This window comes from Mirounga leonina, unplaced genomic scaffold, assembly GCF_011800145.1.
Source record: "Mirounga leonina isolate KUSES-001 unplaced genomic scaffold, KU_Mleo_1.0 Mir_101595, whole genome shotgun sequence".
NCBI lineage: Eukaryota > Metazoa > Chordata > Mammalia > Carnivora > Phocidae > Mirounga > Mirounga leonina.
Window position 1 is genome coordinate 9,164,958 of NW_023270158.1, and position 20,690 is coordinate 9,185,647.

Below are 20,690 nucleotides of genomic sequence, written 5' to 3' on the forward strand. Positions count from 1 at the left end.
AAAGAAAGAAAGAAAGAAAGAAAGAAAGAAAGAAAGAAAGAAAGAAAAGAAAAGAAAAACTAAGAAGAGAAATATAGTATTAGCCTGTTTAGGATTGAGCATAAATGTGAAATGGAAGTGTAAGAGAATAAGTAAACAGGTTGTAGAGACAGAATGAAGGGACTCTTCCTTAAATGAAAATGTAATCATCTCAAGTACTTATAATGTACTTCACAGACATTTATTTATAAAAGAACATGTAAATACAAACATCTGTTTAGTTAAAAGCAGATAATAAATCTAGTGCTTTAGAATTGAAATGTATTAAGTACTATTTAGCTGAGAGTCTCTTAACCACACAAAATGTTCAATATGACATACAGGTTTTGGAAGTTTTTGTTTTGTTTTGTTTTGTTTTGTTCTACAGAAATGTTAAAGTTATTTGGAAACGTCTTAGCCTGTGTGGAATCATACTACATTCTTCATAACATTAATCCAGAATATTTGCCAAATGTAGTTTGATATTACAGAAAAAAACAAGGGCTTTGGATTCAAAAAGAACAATTCAAATCACGGCTCTCCAATATAATAGTTGTGTGGCCTTAAACAAGCTACTTAACCTTTATGAGCCTCAGTTTTTTCTCCTGTAGAACTGCAGAAGCCAACATCTAATATCACAGGATGCTGGAATGGGGTTCTTCTTGCCTGAGGCATCAAAATAATAGATGTCAGAACACAAATGTGAAACCACACTCCTTCACCCACCACTCCTACAGAGTTACTAAGGAAAGACTCCATGACTCTTCTATCAGTTAGATTTTGCTATATAACAAACCACCCCACAACTTAGTGCTTAAAACTACAAACATATACTATTTCTCACATTTCTGTGAACTGTCCTGGCAGTTCTTCTGGTCTGGGCCAGCTTGGCTGGGCTACATAATCTAGAAAGGCCTCATTGCCATGTCTGGCCGTTGACCTGATGTCAGATGGGGTAATATGAAGAGCTTGGTCACATGACTGTCATCATCCAGCAGGCTTATTCACACAGACATAATCACAGAGTTCCCAAGAGCAGCAAGACAGGTCAAGCCCCATTATGCAAGCACTTTTTTTTTAGTCTCTACTTGTAGCACATTTTCTATTGTCCCACTGGCCAAAGCAAGTCACATGGCCAAGCTACCACAACTCTTGAATCCCTCAGAAAGATAAGAGATACAAAAAGAAGTTTGAGAACACAGGCCCTAGCTGCTAGTAAGAGCTCAATAAGTATATGTTGAATAGAATAATAAATGAATGAAAGAAAAAACTGAGGGGATGGTGGTGCCATTAACCAAAACAAGAGGTTTTAGCTAAAGAAGCAGGCTCAGGGTTAAGAGGAAAGAGTGAATTCCATTCCAAACACCTAGAACCCTGAGGTACTCATGAGACATTCAATAAACATATTCAAAAGACAATTACATATACTCTTCTCAAAAGTTGTGAAATGCTTTCCTGGAACTATTTTAGAAGTTAAAAATAAATTTTTATTTGTGTCTGTCCTTTACTATTATCCTTTATTTACAATTTTAACTTACATGGTAGTGGATTTGAAATATTACATTTCCTCAAATCTAGGATGTATTTTCCACATTTTAATAGTTCAATTGACGTGTGTTACATACATATATACATCTAACATGATACTATTCCTTTCTTTATGAAAAGCTGAGATAAATCAATGCAACATTTTAAAATTCATGGCCTTTTAAAATCGAGGAACTATGATTAAATATAAACTCTTGATCTGCTGTGTCCAGGAATAGATTTTAACCCATTAGGGAAGGCTATTTTTACTCCAGACCCAATCAAGAAGTTTCTCTTGCTCTTTCTGTAAAACTTGTACTACTTTCTCTTTTACCTATCTCAGAAAAAGCCACCACATCCAGCCCATATTTAAACTTGAAAACCTGACAGATATTCTTGATTACTTCTTCTTCCTCATGTATGTCCACTGCCATATCCCACTGAATCCACCTCAAAAATATGACCCAAGCACATCTCTATTACCACCACCCTAGATCAAGCACCATCATCATGCACCTGCACTATTCTGATATACTCTGAGCTGGTCCCCTTGCTTCCACTCTGGCCTTCCTGCTATTCGCTTTCCACATGGCAGCCAATGGACATTTTTTTTTTTTAATGTAAGCTACATCATATTTCTCTCCTACTTAAAATTCTTCAAATTCCCATGGCTCTTAGAATAAAATCCACAATGATATCCACAGCCTTCCATGAATTTCAAGCCTCTGACAACCTCTTTAATCTCATCTTGTACCACTTTCCACTTTGTTCCATTAAAACTCATCTACTTTGTTTTTGTAATTTTTATTAAGTTCTTTTCCTCCTCAGAACCTTAATCCATGCTGTTCTCTCTGCCAAGCCTAGTCTTCTCTCTTCTTCCAGTTCATCCATACTCATCTGTTAGGTCTCAGCTTAACTTCCCTGACCTACCCACCCATATGTATATGTATATGTATATGTGTGTGTACATATATATACGCATATATATAATGTTTATTTTTGTTTCTCCTAATGTTTGTTTCTCCGTGAATTTCATGAAGGCAAAAACTGTGCTTGTCTTGTTTACTATCCAATTGTTCACATACTGCCCAGAGCATAGTAGACACTTAATAACTATTCCTGAGGAATAAACAAAGAAATAACCAAAACATCCTCATACAAAGGAGCAAAATTGCTGGTCACACATAAACACAGTAGCTTATGACCAGAAAAACTAGAGAATAGGAGGTTTAGGTGAATAATGGACAAAAGCTGCAGGCCCTCAAACAGAATGAGAAACGCTTTTCAGTTAAAAAACTAGAGCAACAGACACAATATATTGGCAAGAAGCAAAACTTTAAATTTCCTTAGCAATATAAAGACTATAACACTTAAAATCTAAACTTAGGGCAAAGACCAAGCATTTCCCACACAAATACCAAGGGCCCTGATACAAGTAAGTGATGTTCTAAGGCTGATGGTTAAGTGGCAACAGTGGCAAAAGATCCAGAGGAAGACTACAGAAACCCAGGTTTGGAAGAGGCTGCTGGGTGTCCCCCAACATCCACCCTCCCTTTATTCTATGTAATCCAATTTTTTGGATTGGCCATGATTGATGCAGGCAAAGCTCCAGAAGCACAGAGAAGAAAGCTGTGTGTTGTGGCATGAAAACAGGTTGCAGAGAGGTGACAGGTATGTGGTGTTGCCACTAAATGTTCTAGAATCTTGTGCCTTGAGTGGCTGCTCCACATTACACATTTAAGTGAAGGAGAAAGGTCTCTCTTTTGGAAAGAGGGGCATGAGGTACAGTGAGGAACGGATTCAAGAGACCCAGGATCCAGGCTTTGGCTAGCTTCTTACTAACTGTGAAGCTTGAGCATAGCAGGAGGCTCATTCGGCCTTATGTTCTCCATATGAAAATGTTGACTGTGAGGACTCCATGTAAATACAAAGAAACCTGCTCAGGACTCCCAGAGAGATAATGAGTTGTGTCAGGCCTAGAAGACTGGGTATGATCTTGTCAGATAGAGATTCTAATCAACTGTGTAGTCAGGTTTTTCTTTCATGCCCCCAAAAGGATCCCCAAGTCAGAGTCAGGAGTATTCTGGTTCCGCTGTTAATTGGTTGTATGATGTTAGCTAAGTCATCACCCTCTCTGAGCCTCACTCTTCCCAAATGTAAAATAAAGGAATTGAATTAGATGACCTCTGAGGACACCCTGCCTTAATCTATGGCCTTTTATCACCCAGTATCTTCGTTTTTTTAAATAGACTTTATTTTTTTTTAAAGATTTTATTTATTTGACAGAGAGAGACACAGCTCTCTCTGTCAGGGGGAGTGGGAGAGGGAGAAGCAGGCTCCCCGCGGAGTAGGGAGCCCGATGTAGGGCTCAATCCCAGGACCCTGAGATCATGACCTGAGCTGAAGGCAGATGCTTAACGACTGAGCCACCCAGGCACCCCTAGACTCTATTTTTTAAAGCAGTTTTAAGTTCACAGCAAAACTGAGGGGAAGGTACAGAGATTTCTCATATACTCCCTGCCCCCACACATGCATTATCCCCATTATCAATATCCCCTACCAGAGAGGGACATTTGTTACAACTGATGAACCTACACTGACATCTCACTATCATCCAAAGTCCATGGTTTACATTACAATTCACTCTTGGTCTTGTACATTCTATGGGTTTGGACAAATGTATACACATACAATACAGTATCGCAGTATCATATAGAGTATTTTCACTGCCCTAAAAATCCTCTGTCTTCTGCCTATTCATCCCTGTCTCCCTCCTAAGCCCTGTCAACCACTGTTCCTTTTACTATCTCCATAGTTTTGCTTTTTCTAAAAGGTCATATAGTTAGAATCATATAATATATAGCCTTTACAGATTGGCTTCTTTCACTTGGTAATATGCATTTAAGTCTCCCCCAAGTGTCTATGTAGCTTGATAGCTCATTTCAGTTTAGCAATGGATAATATTCCATTGTCCAGGGGCACCTGGGTGGCTCAACTGATTAAGCAGCCTACTCTTGATTTCAGCCCAGGTCATCTCAGAGTCCTGGGATGGAACCTTGCATTGGGCTCTGCGCTCAGCAGGGAGTCTGCTTCCCTCTCCCTCTTCTCCCTCTCCCTCTGCCCCTCGACCCATGCCCACACACTTTCTCAAATAAATAAATAAATCTTAAAAAAATAATAATATTCCATTGTCTGGATGCACCACAGTTTATTTACCCATTCACATACTGAAGGACATCTCAGTTGCTTCCCATGTTTTAGCAGTTATGAATTAAGCTGCTATAAACATCTACATGCAGGTTTTTGTATGGATATTTTCAATTCATTTGAATAAATACCAAGGAATGCAACTGCTAGATTGCATGGTAAAACTGTGTTTGGTTGTCTAAGAAACCACCAAACTGTTATCCAAAGTGGCTGTTGCATTTTGCATTTCAGTCACCAATTAATGTGAATTCCTGTTGCTCCCCATCCTCATCAGTTTTTGATATTGTCAGTGTTCTCGATCTTGGCCATTCTAACAGGTGTGCAGTGGTATCTCATTGTTGCTTTAATTTGCATTTCCCTTATGACATATGATAAGGAGCATATTTTTGAATGCTAATTTGCCATTTGTATATCTTCTTTGGTAAAGTGTCTGTTAAAGTCTTTGGCCCATTTTTAAATTGGATTGTTTCCCTATTGTTGACTTTTAAGAGTTCTTTGTATATTTTGGATAACAGTTCTTTACCATATATATCTTTTACAAATATTTTTCCCAGTCTGTGGCTTCTCTTTTTCTCTCTTGACAGTGTCCTCCGAAGAGCAGAAATTTTTCATTTTAATGAAGTCCGGCTTGCCAATTCCTTCTTTCATGGATGTGTCTTTGGTGTTACATCTAAAAAGTCATCACCAAACCCTAGGTCACCCAGATTTTCTCATATGTTATCTCCTAGGAATTTTATAGTTTTGCATTTTACATTTTAGTCTGTGATCCATTTTGATGTAACCAAATTATATGCTTTCTATGACTGCCCAACTAAAGTCTGAATTCCTGAGCCTCTTTTGCTGCTATGTGTACTCATGTGATAAAGTTCTGGCCAACAGAATATGAAGAGAAGTTATGTGTGCAAACTTTAGTTCTCACCCTTAATGGGGGGAGTATATTCTCCTTCCCTCCCTCTTGTGACTTCTTTCATCCTGCTGTCTGGAACATGAATATTATGGTCAGCCACCTTGAACTTTATAGACAAGAACAGAGGAGGGACAGAGGAACAAGATAAAAGGGACTGAATCCCTGTATAACCATGTAGAACAGTTTTGCCATACCAGCCAGGGACTACTACCTAAAAGAAAGATGAATTTCTGTCTTCTTTAAGCCATTGTTAATTTACATTTCTGAATTTGCATTTCTGTTATAGGCAACAGAAGTTACATCTTAACCGAGTGGACCATGCAAGAAGAAAAATCTAGACATTAGCAGACCAGAGAACATTCTTTTGGCCACTCCTAAGAAGGGGTTTTCATCTGTTCCTTGAGATGTTAACTGGAAAATAATCAGAACCTACTTCATTTAATTTATAGTGGTTGCATATAATTATGTAATATTCATTATATACTGAAATGTTTATGGGTCCCATTAAATCAAATGTATTCATCATTCTTTTGTATTCTTTACCTAAAGATCAAGGTTATAGAGACCCTCTAGACATGTTATAAATGAGTTTCCTGACCGGACCCTACTTGGCAATAGCAGTAAATATTTTGGAGCAGAGAATGGGCAAAACCAAGTAAAAAAGCTTCCTCATACCTATCCTCACTCTGATTCATACACTCCTTACAAAATGTTGCTTTAACCAATTCATGGTATACGTTATACCATGACAGTACTACATTTGAGGTATTTTAAATGAGTATGATGAATATTCTGTTTCCCCTCCATTTTATTCCTTCCTTCCCTGTACCTTATACTAATCTTCATGGAATGTATCACCTGACTCCCTTATGCTCTGGGTTCTGCTTGGGTTAGGCCAATCAGAGGCATAGGCGGGGGACTGGAGGGTGGGAAAAAAGAGAAGTTGGGATATTTAGTCCCCCAGGTTTTTCCCTGCCTGGCCACAGTGGACAGTATCTCTTTTTCTCAACTGAAGGCCAAAAAGGAAGCACAGAATGTCCATGTTGTACATTTGTATAATTTTTCAGAGTGGAGACTAAGTGTGGTTATGAACTGCTGACAAATTGGAAGCCACCACCCATCTTAGGCCATGACAATTAGGAATTTAGCCCAGTGTGAAATACTGTTGGGACAGAAGTACAGTGGCATGATAGCCTCTGCTGTTTCACAGTATATAACCTATTTGCCATGATGTAGTCAGTAAACCTTGGTCTAAACTGCATTCAGAGTGACAGAGTACTAAAAACAAGAAATATAAATTCTCAAACTTTATAGATGAATCACCTAAAGTACTTGTTAAAGATGTAGATTCTTTTTTTTTTTTTTTTTTTTTTTTTTGTTCCACAATTCATTTACTGAACTGGGGCAGGTGATTTAACAACAGATTGCAGGATAAGGCTAGGAGAGAAGAGTTCTTGCTTCCCTTCCCAGGAGCCAGCTGTGTCATGGATGCTTGTAAATTTTCCAAAATAGCCATCTGTTGTTGGGCGAGCTGGGTCTGCAGCTGGAGAATGGCATACATACATTCTAGGAGTCCCAGGCATTCCTTGGGTTTGTGGTCAACTCCTGAGGGCAGCTTTGTGTTCTGGATGTTCAGGAAAGTGGCCGGTGGGGAACTTGCTTGAAGATTAATAAAGCTAGGGGAGGGTTTGGCTCGACAAAGAGGCACAACATTACTTTCTTCTTTGGCTAGAACACATCTGTGCAGCTGGGGACTGTGCTCCCCGGAAGCAATCCTGTCTCTGCTGGGATTTGGAGGATGAAGGTACAGGACGGCTGTCCTCATGGAAAACAAGCAGATGCCAGGCTGAGGTGCTTTCTACTTGGAAACTCACTGGGCCTTTTCCGTTGGGAGGGCTAGCATGCTGCTCCATCGGGACACCAACAGGTGTGGTGCCTGCGCTGTTACTCGAAAAGCCTAAAGACGTAGATTCTTGAGCTGCAGTTCAGGAAATTCTGATTCAGCTTATCTGGAGCTTGTCCTGGAATCTGTAACAAGTTGCCTGGATAGATTAGGCCCAGGTGGTCAAAGGGGCACACTTTGAGAAACACTGAATTAGAGCTTTGTGTTTAAAAAAAAAATTAATATCCAAGTAGCCGTTCAGTCTTCTTTACCTGGGCAGCAGAAAGTTAACCTGCAGCTAAATTCCATAATTCCTGCAGATTGTCTTTTACAGCTATAGCAGAGTTTCCCAAACTGTCATATGCATACAAATAATCTGGGGGGGGGTCTTGTTAATCATAGCCTCATGTAATCAAAAGATTCAAGAAGCATTTGCTAAAGATGAATGAAATCAAATTCTGCAACTCTTGAAAATTAAAATGATTACAAGAATATGTAACAAACTGGTGTTGATATAAATTGTTAACTATAACAACATAAGAGAGGCAATTTCTGAACTGCAAATGTAGTTATATTGTTAATTGAAACATAGGTAAAATGAAATCTCTTAGCTAATGCTAAGTCATTAACTGACTTAAATATTTGTATTTTGCTCTGTAATTTCTGTTAATTTGATATTCACCACTCGATTATATTTACCTTACACTTAAGCAGAGACATTTAATTCAGATTGATTATTATATTATGCTTATGAGGAAATGCAACATTCAATAAAATGTACAAATATTTTAGAATAAATTTTAATTATTGGATAATTTTTCTTCCATGCATTAATAAATTTTTATAAACATTTGCTCTTTATTCAGGTTCAAAGATTCCTCAACTTGTAACTGCATAAACTATATTTTTAAAATGGCCTTGACATAACCACCAAACCATAGAATTTTGTACTAGATGACAGTGTCCATCAATAAAATTATGCTTTCTTTTGAATGTCTGGTTTAAAATAATCAGAATTTTTCATACAGTTCAGTTCACATCACATGGTATCTATTCATACATTCAACCCCTGTAATCTGAGTCCTTATAATCCCTGCTTCAGGATTTATGAAGCTGAAATCCTGATAATTGCAATAGTTACCATTTACACACACTCTAATAAGTGTCTAGCACCTTACTGGGTGCCTTACATATGTGATCTCATTTGAACCCCAGGGCAAGCCCATTGATACTATTATCTAAAATGTTAGATAAAGAAATTGAAGCCCAAAGAAGTGAAATAACTGACCCAATTTTTTCAGTGCAGGCAAGGAGGCAAAGCCAGAATTTTAACTCAATATTTCAAACTCTACCTCTTAATACCCTGCCATGATGCCTTGATGGAATATTAAAAGATATTTGTTGAACACTTGTTCTGTGTGAGAACCTATACTCAACTTCAAAGAGGATTCAGGATGAATGAACGCAATCCTTACCCTGAAAAAACTTTCAATCTAATTGAGGTAGAAGATAGGAATAAAAGATGTGCATAAGTATTTTTTACTCACAAGAATACAGGTAAACTGTGCTTTTTATTAAAGTGTTTAGTCCAGAATGGGACATGCTCATTATAAATTATAATATATTACAATGGATCTCTAATAATTGTCTTATTATGTGTTCCTTCACAAGCTGAATTTCAGATAAGAAATCTAGTAAAAGAGTTTATCTGGTAAAATGGGCTTCATCAAAATTAAGAACTTTTCCTTTGTGAAAAACCTGTTAAGAAGACAAAAAGACAAGCTGCAGACTGTGACAAAATATTTCAAAGCCACATGTCTGACAAAGAACCAGTATATATGATATACAAAGAGCACTAAAAACTCAACAGTGAAAAAATAAACAGTTCAATTAGAAAATAGGCAAAAAGTATGAACAGACATTTCAATAAAGACGATATAAAGATGATAAGTACATAAAAATATGTTCAATATCATTAGTCATCAGGGAAATGCAAATTAAACTTACAATGAAATACCACTTCACATCTATCAGAATGGGTAAAATACAAAATAATGACAGCACCAAATGCTGACAAGCATGTTGAGAAACTCGATCACCAATATGTTGCTGGTGGAAATGTAAAACACTACAGCCACTACAGAAAAATTAGATGGATTATTTTAAAACTACACATGCAAGCATCGTATGACTCAGTGATTACAAACCTGTGTATTTATTTATCCCAGAGGAATGAAAATTATATTCATGCAAAAACCTATACATGAATGTTCATAGCAACTTTCTTTGTAAAAGCCAAAATCTGGAAACAGCCCAAACGCCTCTCCATGGGTGAATTGTTAAACAAACCACACACATATGTGATACTACTCTTTTGTTTCAATCCTATCCCTCTTTTGAAATGTCTATTTTTAATTAGGTTAACCTTAGTTAAACCATGATCCACTAGCATACTACCTATATGAAATTCTGCTTGGCAAAACTAATGAAAAGTTTATAAAATAAAGGTCAAAAGCAGATAAAATCTTATTTTAAAATGTTTATACTATTATTCCATTGTCAAATTTAACTCCTCTAAGTGTTCTCTTCATTTCAATTTTTATTTCAACACAACCAGCTTCATGACCCACCATGGGAATCCAGGGAAAATTCATTTTACTTTAAGTTAATGGTCTTTTTATTGAAAAAAAAAAAAAAAAAAGACCAGCATCTACAACTTGGAATGGACATGAATTGCAGTTTCTTGAACTGCAGTGTTGATGGTTGTGCTGAAGTCCACAGCCACAGCCTACTCTGCTGGCTCCAAGTCATAGTTCAGAAGGTTGTAAAAACAGAGAGTCCCAAGATGCCCCCTTGTTAAATGTTTCTTTTTAAAAATTTTGTGTGAATGGTGACAGCTTGACACACATTTCACTCTGGTAAAACACAGACAACGCTAAACCAACACACGCAGGATGCCACCAGCATGTGTGTCACCATCACCAGGGGTCAGGACACACAGAAGTACAAGTGGACTGGTCTGCTAAGTGGGGCTACATCTAGATACTTTATCCCTCACCCATCTTTCTGCACAGCAACCTGAGGTAAACCAATTTAGATGTGTGTTTTCAGTAAACCAGCTATGACAATACATACTAACAAACTGAATTAGACCCCTTCTGAATAGGTTTCAAATTTTTTTTCATTTAATCATTAGCAAATGGAACTGCAAGGAGTCCACTAAGGGCTTCCTTATCATAAGGTAGTACAAGTGTTTATATCATAAAACTGACATGTAGCTTGATCTTTAGGGTGCAGGACCACCAACCAATACATGCAAATTTTGTGTGTGTGGACAGAAGGTACTTTTCACATTCAGTTTTGCTTTATAGAAAGAGAATGAGTAAATGAACTTTTTTGCAAGAGGTAAGTAAAAGATTCAACATGATTCTTCGGCAGTGGGGGGACAAAGGAGTTGAAAGTAGGTCTTCATTTTGCAGTCATCATCTGTATGAATTCTTCATAGCTGACTTGTCCATCTCCATCAATATCTGCTTCTCTGATCATTTCATTTACTTCATCTGTTTGTGTTTCTCCTAAGTTTGTCATGACATGACATAGTTCCGCTACACTGATGTAACCATTCCCATCCTTGTCAAAGTCTCAGAATGCTCCACATATTTCTTCTTCACTGTCTGTATCTTTCATTTTTCTAGCCATTATAGTCAAAAATTCTGAGAAGTCAATGGTGCCATTACCATCAGCATCCACCTCATTGATTGTATCCTGCAATTAGGCTTCTGCTGGCTTCAGACTCAGTGACCTCATGACAGTTCCAACTTCCTCTGTTGTGATGGTGCCATCGCCATCTTTGTCAAATAGGGAGAAAGCTTCCTTGAACTCAGCGATCTGTTCTTTGGTCAGCTGATCAGCCATGGTGCTAGCAAAGGGAGGAAGAGCAGAGGGATCAAGTGTGGCTACAGCAGCGCACAGGCTGTGATGGCAGGAGGGCCTCCGCTGGCTGCTGCTGCTAAGGCACAGTGTGCGCTCAGCACCGTGACACCGCCGCTGCCCGGCTCCAGGGAAAGGTCATTTTAAAGCACATACATCGCATAACAGGAGGAGAAATAGTCAATACAGGACCCACAATTTTCTGCAAAATTTTATCAAAACCAGGTCAGAAGTCACCAGAAACCAGGCCTAGAATTGGTGTTTTCTTGCCATTTGAAGAGACTACTTTATGAGGAAAAGAAGTTTTATCTGCATTTTCTTTTACAGATTTGAACTCAACTGTGTTTTACCTTCTCCAAAGGAAGCAGCATTTCAGATATAATTTTCACTTTTCCAGAACTGTTTTTCTAATTTTAGAAAAGTGAGCATTTTGGGATGCCTGGCTGGCTCAGTCAGTAGAGCATGCAACTCTTGATCTCAGGGTTCTGAGTTCTAGCTCCACATTGGGTGTAGAGTTTATTTTAAAAAGTAAATAAATAAAATCTTAAAAAGAAAGAAAAGTGAGCATTTTATAAATAACACAGTCACTGTAAAGGTATAAAATACAACCATTTGCTACCATCTAGTGGAACTACTAAGTTTTGCACAGAAACATTTTTGGCTTTAACAGAATCCTTCTACTTCATTACCTTTATTTGATTCTTCTTGGTTATATGAATTTGTGGTTGTAAAAGTAAAATTTCTTGATATTTGATACAAAATTCTTTTTTTTTTCAAAGTCCTTAAAATACAAGGATCAAGCATAAGGGAGAAGATAGAGAGGAAAAGTTTTCTGAAGACACATCATTGCACTTTTTCTCATTTAAGATAAAACAAAAACTATTTTGACAGTCATCTATAAACTGATCCAAGGAAAGAGTCATGAACCATACTCAACCTAAATTAATGCTGAGAACACTTGGGTTTCATGCAAATTGGCATTATATCCTCAATCCCAGCTTGCTCCTAGTCTACATACTATGTCATTTTATTGCCAGACTTTTCTCTAGTGTGCTTATGTCATGCAAAGCATGTCAAACATGCATGGTCATATTAATTACATTCTTCTTGAACGTGGCAAAGAAGTCCTGGTGGAATATGAAAACTGAGAAACCAAATTACAAATGTGCCATATGGTCACTGATGGGAAAACAATGTATAGGAAACACTATGTCCCTCAGCATTGATTATGTTGTTTTGGCTACATTACAGCTATTCCAGAGTATAGGAGGCCTTTATCAGTATCCCTTCCTATGCTCTCAGTAATCACAATTACACAGAACGAGCCTCCTACCAAAAGCATGTATGATTCTCTGCCTGAGATCTTTCTTAGCTAAGGTTTCCTTCAGCAAGTTTGCATTCTACAAGAACATTATATTGGAGAAGTGTATGTATTGTGAACTGAACATTTACTCATATTTCTGGCACCAGGATCTATTTTTCAAATCATCATGGTGCCCTTGAGTCTGGGTACAGAATATTACCTGGCATCTACCACATCATGGAGTCAGGTAAAGGTTTATACTGACAAGACAGACTCCCAAAGACATTTTCACAAGGATTATTTACATTCCAACAGTACAAAAATCATTTTGGAGGGTCCTCCTCCAGGTCAATCCTCCCATCCCCAGGAAACACACCAAAAAAATTGCAAGAGATATCCCTGGTGTCATCTTGACCAGAGCCCTATCCCCTTTGGTGTTCTACAATGAACACTACCTCCAAACAGCTTTGAACTGAACTCACAGTATCCCATGTAATATAAGGTTTAAATTTCCACTTAAATAACTGGGATATTTAAAGTTAAAAGTCAAGGGGAGGAGGAGCAAGATGGCGGAGGAGTAGGAGACCTAAATTTTGTCTGGTCCCAGGAATTCAGCTAGATAGGGATCAAACCATTCAGAACACCTACAAACTCAATAGGAGATCAAAGAAAAGAATAGCAGCAACTCTCTGAACAGAAAAGCAACCACTTTCTGGAAGGTAGGACGTGCAGAGAAGTGAATCCAAGGCAATATTTGGGAAGATAGACCACAGGGGAAGGGAGCCTCCTCAGACAGCTACCGGCAAGTGATAGGGCAGCAGAGCGCAAAATCAGAACTTTTAGAAGTCTGCTCCACTGAGGGACATTGCTCCAGTGGTTAAGTGGGGGGTGAAACCCTCACTGGGACAGTGTGGTCTCAGGACCCTTGGGGTCACAGAAAGACCGCAGATGCCTGAGTGTGGCAGAGCTCCCAGGTATAGAAGTGGGGAAGCCAGCTGCAAAGACGGAGCCAAGGAGTGGGCTCTCAGCTTGGGGTTGCCATAAACTGTGCTCTGCAGCACAGTCGGGCCACTGCTCTTCGAGCAGGGACCCAAAATGCAGCAGATCGGGGAAACTCCCCTTCCTCCCCCGGGAGGAGGGGCACGGGAGTGCACCGCAGGGATCTGCTGGATTTGGAGACTCCAAACAGGGTCATGTGCCAGAGATAGAAACGCTCAGTCACAGGCCAGGTGAGCACGGAGTGCAGCCAGAGACCAGAGAGACAGGAGTGATTGACTGCTTTTCTCTGAGGGCGCACTGAGGAGCGGGGCCCAGAACTCTCAGCTCCTCCGGGGCGGAGATTGGGAGGCTGCCCTTTTCATTCTCATCCTCTAAAACTCTACAGAAAGCTTTCAGGGAACAAAAGCTACTGAGAGCAAACCCAAGCAGATTACTTAGCCTGGCCCCTGGCAAGGGCGGTGCAATTCCACCTCAGGCAAAGAAGTTTGAGAATCACTGCAACAGGTCCCTCACCCAGAAGATCAGCAAGAATATCCAGCCAAGACCAAGTTTACCAATCAATGAGAATGGCAAAACCCCAGTGCTAGGGGAATACAACACATAGAATTCATGGCTTTTTTTCCCATGATTCTTTAGCCTTTCAAAGTTAATTTTTAAAATTTTCTTTATTTTTTCTTTTTCTATTTTTTTAGTTGAATTTTTCTTCTTCCTTTTTCAACCAAAATCTTATCAATTCCTTAAATATCTTCTTTAATTTTCATTTTTACAGTCAATTCTACCCCTTCATTGTATTTAACCTTACTTCTTGTATATATATGTTTTTCTTTTTTTAAAAGATTTTATTTATTTATTTGACACACACACACAGAGAGAGAGAGAGAGAGAGAGAGAGTGAACACACAAGGGGGAGCAGCAGAGGGAGAGAGAGAACAGGCTTTCTGCTGAGCAGAGAGCTTGATGCGGGGCTCGACTCAGGACCCTGGGATCATGACCTGAGCCAAAGGCAGACACTTAACCGACTGAGCCACCCAGGTGCCCCTGGATACAGTTTCTTCTAACAGACCAAAACATACGCTAAATCTAGTGTATGACATTGTCCTAGTCTCCCACCTGATCACATTCTGTTTTTTTGTTAATTTTTTTCGATCTTTTTTCAACCAACTTATCGATTCCTTTTTTAAAATCTTTTTAAATTTTCATCTTTACAGTCATATTCCAACACTTCATCATATTTACCCTTATTTTGTATACACATAAGTTTTTCTTTCTTTAAAATCTTGGGAGGCATTAACATAAGAATAAAAAAATTTAAAAAAAAATAAAAATAAAAATAAAATCTTGGGAGGCAATTTCTTCTAACAGAACAAAATACACCCAAAATCTACTGTGTGGCTCTGTTCTATTCATCAGCCTGATCATATTATTTTTTTTTCCTTCCTTTCCCCCCCAGTTTCGGGTCTCTTCTGATTGTTTAGTGTATATTTTTCTGGGGTCGTTTTTACCCTTTTACCATTTTGTTCTCTCATTCATCTATTATCCTCTGGACAAAATGACAAGACGGAAAAACTCACCTCAAAAAAAAAAAAAAACAAGAGGCAGTATGGACTGCCAGGGACCTAATCAATACAGACATTAGTAAGATGTCAGAACTAGAATTCAGAATGATGATTATAAAGATACTGGCTGGGTTTGAAAAAAGCATAGAAGATACTAGAGACTCTCTTTCTGGAGAAATAAAAGAACTAAAATCTAAAGAAGCCAAAATCAAAAAGGTTATTAATGAGGTGCAATCAAAAATGGAGGCTCTAACTGCTACGATAAATGAGGCAAAAAAAGAAAATTAGTGATATAGAAGACCAAATGATGGAGAATAAAGAAGCTGAGAAAAAGAGAGATCAACAACTACTGGATCATGAGGGCAGAATTCAAGAGATAAGTGATACCATAAGATGAAACAATATTAGAATAATTTGGATCCCAGAAGAAGAAGAAAGAGAGAGAGGGGCAGAAGGTATATTGCAGCAAATTTTAGCAGAGAACTTCCCCAATTTAGGGAAGAAAACAGGCATCAAAATCCAGGAGGCACAGACAACCCCCCTCAAAATCAATAAAAATAGGTCAACACCCCAACATTTAATAGTAAAACTCACAAGTCTCAGAGACAAAGAGAAAATCCTGAAAGCAGCTCGGGACAAGAGGTCTGTAAACTACAATGGTAGAAACATTAGATTGGCAGCAGACCTATCCATAGAGACCTGGCAGGCCAGAAAGGACTGGCATGATATATTCAGAGCACTAAACAAGAAAAATATGCAGCCAAGAATACTATATCCAGCTAGGCTGTCATTGAAAATAGAGGGAGAGATAAAAAGCTCCCAGGACAAACAAAAACTAAAAGAATTTGCAAACACCAAACCAGCCCTACAAGAAATACTGAAAGGGGTCCTCTAGGCAAAGAAAGAGCCTAAAAGGAACACAGACAAGAAAGGAACAGAGACAATATACAATAACGGTCACCTTACAGGCAATACAATGGCACTAAATTCATATCTTTCAATAGTTACTCTGAATGTAAATGGGCTAAATGCCCCAATCAAAAGACACAGGGTATCAGATTGGATAAAAAAAAACAAGACCCATCAATACGCTGTCTGCAAGAGACTCATTTTAGACCCAAAGACACCTCCAGATTGAAAGTGAGGGAGTGGAAAACCATTTACCATGCTAAGGACCATGCTTCTTCCCAAGAAAGCTGGGAAGGCAATCCTTATATCAGACAAATTAGATTTTAAACCAAAGACTGTAATAAGACATGAGGAAGGACACTATATCCTACTTAAAGGGTCTATCCAACAAGATCTAACAATTGTAAATATCTATGCCCCTAACATGGGAGCAGCCAATTATATAAGCCAATTAATAACAAAAGCAAAGAAACACATCGACAACAATACAATAATAGTAGGGGACTTTAACAACCCCCTCACGGAAATGGACAGATCATCTAAGCAAAAGATCAACAAGGAAATAAAGGCTTTAAATGACACACTGGACCAGATGGACTTCACAGATATATTCAGAACATTCCATCCCAAAGCAACAGAATACACATTCTTCTCTAGTGCCCATGGAACATTCTCCAGAATAGATCACATCCTGGGTCACAAATCAGGTCTCCACCAGTACCAAAAGATTGGGATCATTCCCTGCCTATTTTCAGACCACAGTGCTTTGAAACTAGAACTCAATTACAAGAGGAAAGTTGGAAAGAACTCAAATACATGGAGGCTAAAGAGCATCCTACTAAAGAATGAATGGGTCAACCAGGAAATTAAAGAAGAATTAGAAAAATTAATGGAAACAAATGAAAATGAAAACATAACTGCTCAAAATCTTTGGGATGCAGCTAAGGCAGTCCTAAGAGGAAAGTATATAGCAATACAAGCCTTTCTCAAGAAACAAGAAAGGTCTCAAATATACAACCTAACCCTACACCTAAAGGAGCTGGAGAGAGAACAGCAAATAAAGCCTAAAGCCGGCAGGAGAAGAGAAGTAATAAAGATCAGAGCAGAAATCAATGAAATAGAAACCAAAAGAACAGTAAAACAGATCAATGAAATTAGGAGCTTGTTCTTTGAAAGAATTAATAAGATTGATAAACCCCTGGCCAGACTTATCAAAAAGAAAAGAGAAAGGACCCAAATAAATAAAATCATGAATGAAAGAGGAGAGATCACAACCAACACCAAAGAAATACAAACAATGATAAGAACATATTATCAGCAACTATATGCCAGCAAATTAGGTAATCTGGAAGAAATGGATGCATTCCTAGAGACGTATAAACTACCAAAACTGAACCACGAAGAAATAGAAAACCTGAACAGACAGATAACCACTAAGGAAATTGAAGCAGTAATCAAAATCTCCCAACAAACAAGAGCCCAGGGCCAGATGGCTTCCCAGGGGAATTCTACCAAACATTTAAAGAAGAATTAATACCTATTCTTCTGAAACTGTTCCAAAAATTAGAAATGGAAGGAAAACTTCCAAACTCATTTTATGAGGCCAGCATTACCTTGATCCCAAAACCAGACAAAGACCCCATCAAAAAGGAGGACTACAGACCAATATCCCTGATGAACATAGATGCTAAATTCTCACCAAAATACTAGCCAATAGGATCCAACAGTACATTAAAAGGATTATTCACCATGACCAAGTGGGATTTATTCCTGGTCTGCAAGGTTGGTTCAACATCCACAAATCAATGTGATACAATACATTAATAAAAGAAAACAAGAACCCTATGCTCCTCTCAATAGATGCAGAAAAAGCATTTGCCAAAGGACAGCATCCTTTCTTGATTAAAACTCTTCACAGCATAGGGATAGAGGGTACATACCTCAATATTATAAAAGCCACCTATAAAAAACCCACGGCAAATATCATTCTCAATGGGGAAAAACTGAAAGATTTTCCCCTAAGGTCAGGAACATGGCAGGGATGTCCACTATCACCACTGCTATTCAACATAGTACTAGAAGTCCTAGCCTCAGTAATCAGACAACAAAAAGAAACAAAAGGCATCCGAATCAGCAAAGAAGAAGTCAAACTCTCACTCTTTGCAGATGATAGGATACTTTATGTGGAAAACCCAAAAGACTCCACCCCAAAACTGCTAGAACTCAAACAGGAATTCAGTAAATTGGCAGGATATAAAATCAATGCACAGAAATCAGTGGCATTTCTAGACACCAACAACAAGACAGAAGAAAGAGAAATTAAGGAGTTGATCGCATTTACGAGTGCACCCAAAACTATAAGATACCTAGGAATAAATCTAACCAAAGAGGTAAAGAATCTGTACTCAGAAAACTATAGAATACTCATGAAAGAAATTGAGGAAGACACAAAGAAATGGAAAAATGTTCCATGCTCATGGATTGGAAGAACAAATATTGTGAAGATGTCAATGCCACCTAGAGCAATCTACATATTTAATGCAAATCCCTATCAAAATACCATCCACTTTTTTCAAAGAAATGGAACAAATAATCCTAAAATTTATATGGAACCAGAAAAGACCCCGAATAGCCAGAGGAATGTTGAAAAAGAAAAGCAAAGCTGGTGGCATCACAATGCCGGACTTCAAGCTCTATTACAAAGCCGTAATTATCAAGGCAGTATGGTACTGGCACAAAAACAGACATATCGATCAATGGAACAGAATAGAGAGCCCAGAAATGGACCCTCAACTCTATGGTCAACTAGTCTTCGACAAAACAGGAAAGAATGTCCAATGGAAAAAAGACAGTCTCTTCAACAAATGGTGTTGGGAAAATTGGACAGCCACATGCAGAAGAATGAAACTGGGCCATTTCTTACACCACACACAAAAATAAACTCAAAATGGATGAAAGACCCAAATGTGAGACAGAAATCCATCAAAATCCTTGAGGAGAACACAGGCAGCAACCTCCTCAACCTCAGCCTCAGCAACTTCCTCCTAGACACATCGCCAAAGGCAAGGGAAGCAAGGGCAAAAATGAACTACTGGGACTTCATCAAGATAAAAAGCACAGCGAAGGAAACAGTCAACAAAACCAAAACACAACCGACAGAATGGGAGAAGATATTTGCAAATGACATATCAGATAAAGGGCTAGTATCCAAAATCTATAAAGAACTGATCAAACTCAACACCCAAAGAACAAATAATCCAATCAAAAATGGGCAGAAGACATAAACAGACATTTCTGCAAAGAAGACATCCAAATGGACAATAGACCCATGAAGAAGTGCTCAACATCACTCGGCATCAGGGAAATCCAAATCAAAACTTCAATGATACCACCTCACACCGGTCAGAATGGCTAAAATTAACAAGTCAGGAAACGACAGATTTTGGCGAGGATGCAGAGAAAGGGGAACCCTCCTACACTGCTGGTGGGAATGCAAGCTGGTGCAGCCACTCTGGAAAACAGTATGGAGGTTCCTCAAAAAGTTGAAAATAGAGCTACCCTATGACCCAGCAATTGCACTACTGGGTATTTACCTCAAAGATACAAATGTAGTGATCTGAAGGGGCATGTGCACCCCAATATTTATAGCAGTAATGTCCACAATAGGCAAACTATGGAAAGAGCCTAGATGTCCATCAACAGATGAATGATAAAGAAGTTGTGGTATATATATATATAATGGAATATTATACAGCCATCAAAAAATGAAATCTTGCCATTTGCAATGACATGGTTGGAACTAGAGGGCATAATGTTAAGCGAAATAAGTCAATCAGAGAAAGACAAGTATCATATGATCTCACTGATAAGAGGAATTTGAGAATCAAGACAGAGGATCATAGGGGAAGGGAGGGAAAAATGAAACAAGATAAAACCAGAGAGGGAGACAAATCATAAGAGACTCTTAATCTCAGGAAACAAACTGAGGGTTGCTGGAGTGGTGGGGGGTGGGAGGGATGGGGTGGTTGGGAGATGGACACTGAGGAAGGTATGTGCTATGGTGAGTGCTGTGAATTGTGTAAGACTGATGAATCACAGACCTGTAACCCCGGAAACAAATAATACATTATATGTTAATAAAAAAAATTAAAAAACTAAAAATAAAAAAATAAAGTTATGAGTCAAGGACAAGAGAAAGAAGAAAAAAATACAAGGAATACTGTAATGAGACTGACCCTTCAGACGACTCTGTCCTTGAGGACTTGATATCAACTAAAAGAGAGGGAGCAACTCCAGTAATTCTCTACTCTAATAGACTCCAAATTTGGTTAGAATATTATTGGGGAAGTAGCCTCTGCATGACCTATTTTCCCCCACCCCAGGACTGTCTAAGAAGTGTTCTCATTTCAGCTTCAGCACACAGGGAGGGTCATGAAATATCTACAGTGTAAA

At 38.4% G+C, this 20,690-nt stretch overlaps 1 long non-coding RNA gene and 1 pseudogene across 1 annotated transcript in view; both read right to left on the reverse strand.

Moving 5' to 3' along the window:
• LOC118007710 overlaps positions 1-20,690 on the reverse strand; it is a 621,984-nt gene that overhangs the window by 526,198 nt on the left and 75,096 nt on the right. The window lies entirely within an intron of this gene.
• LOC118007696 lies at positions 10,933-11,776 on the reverse strand (annotated as a pseudogene).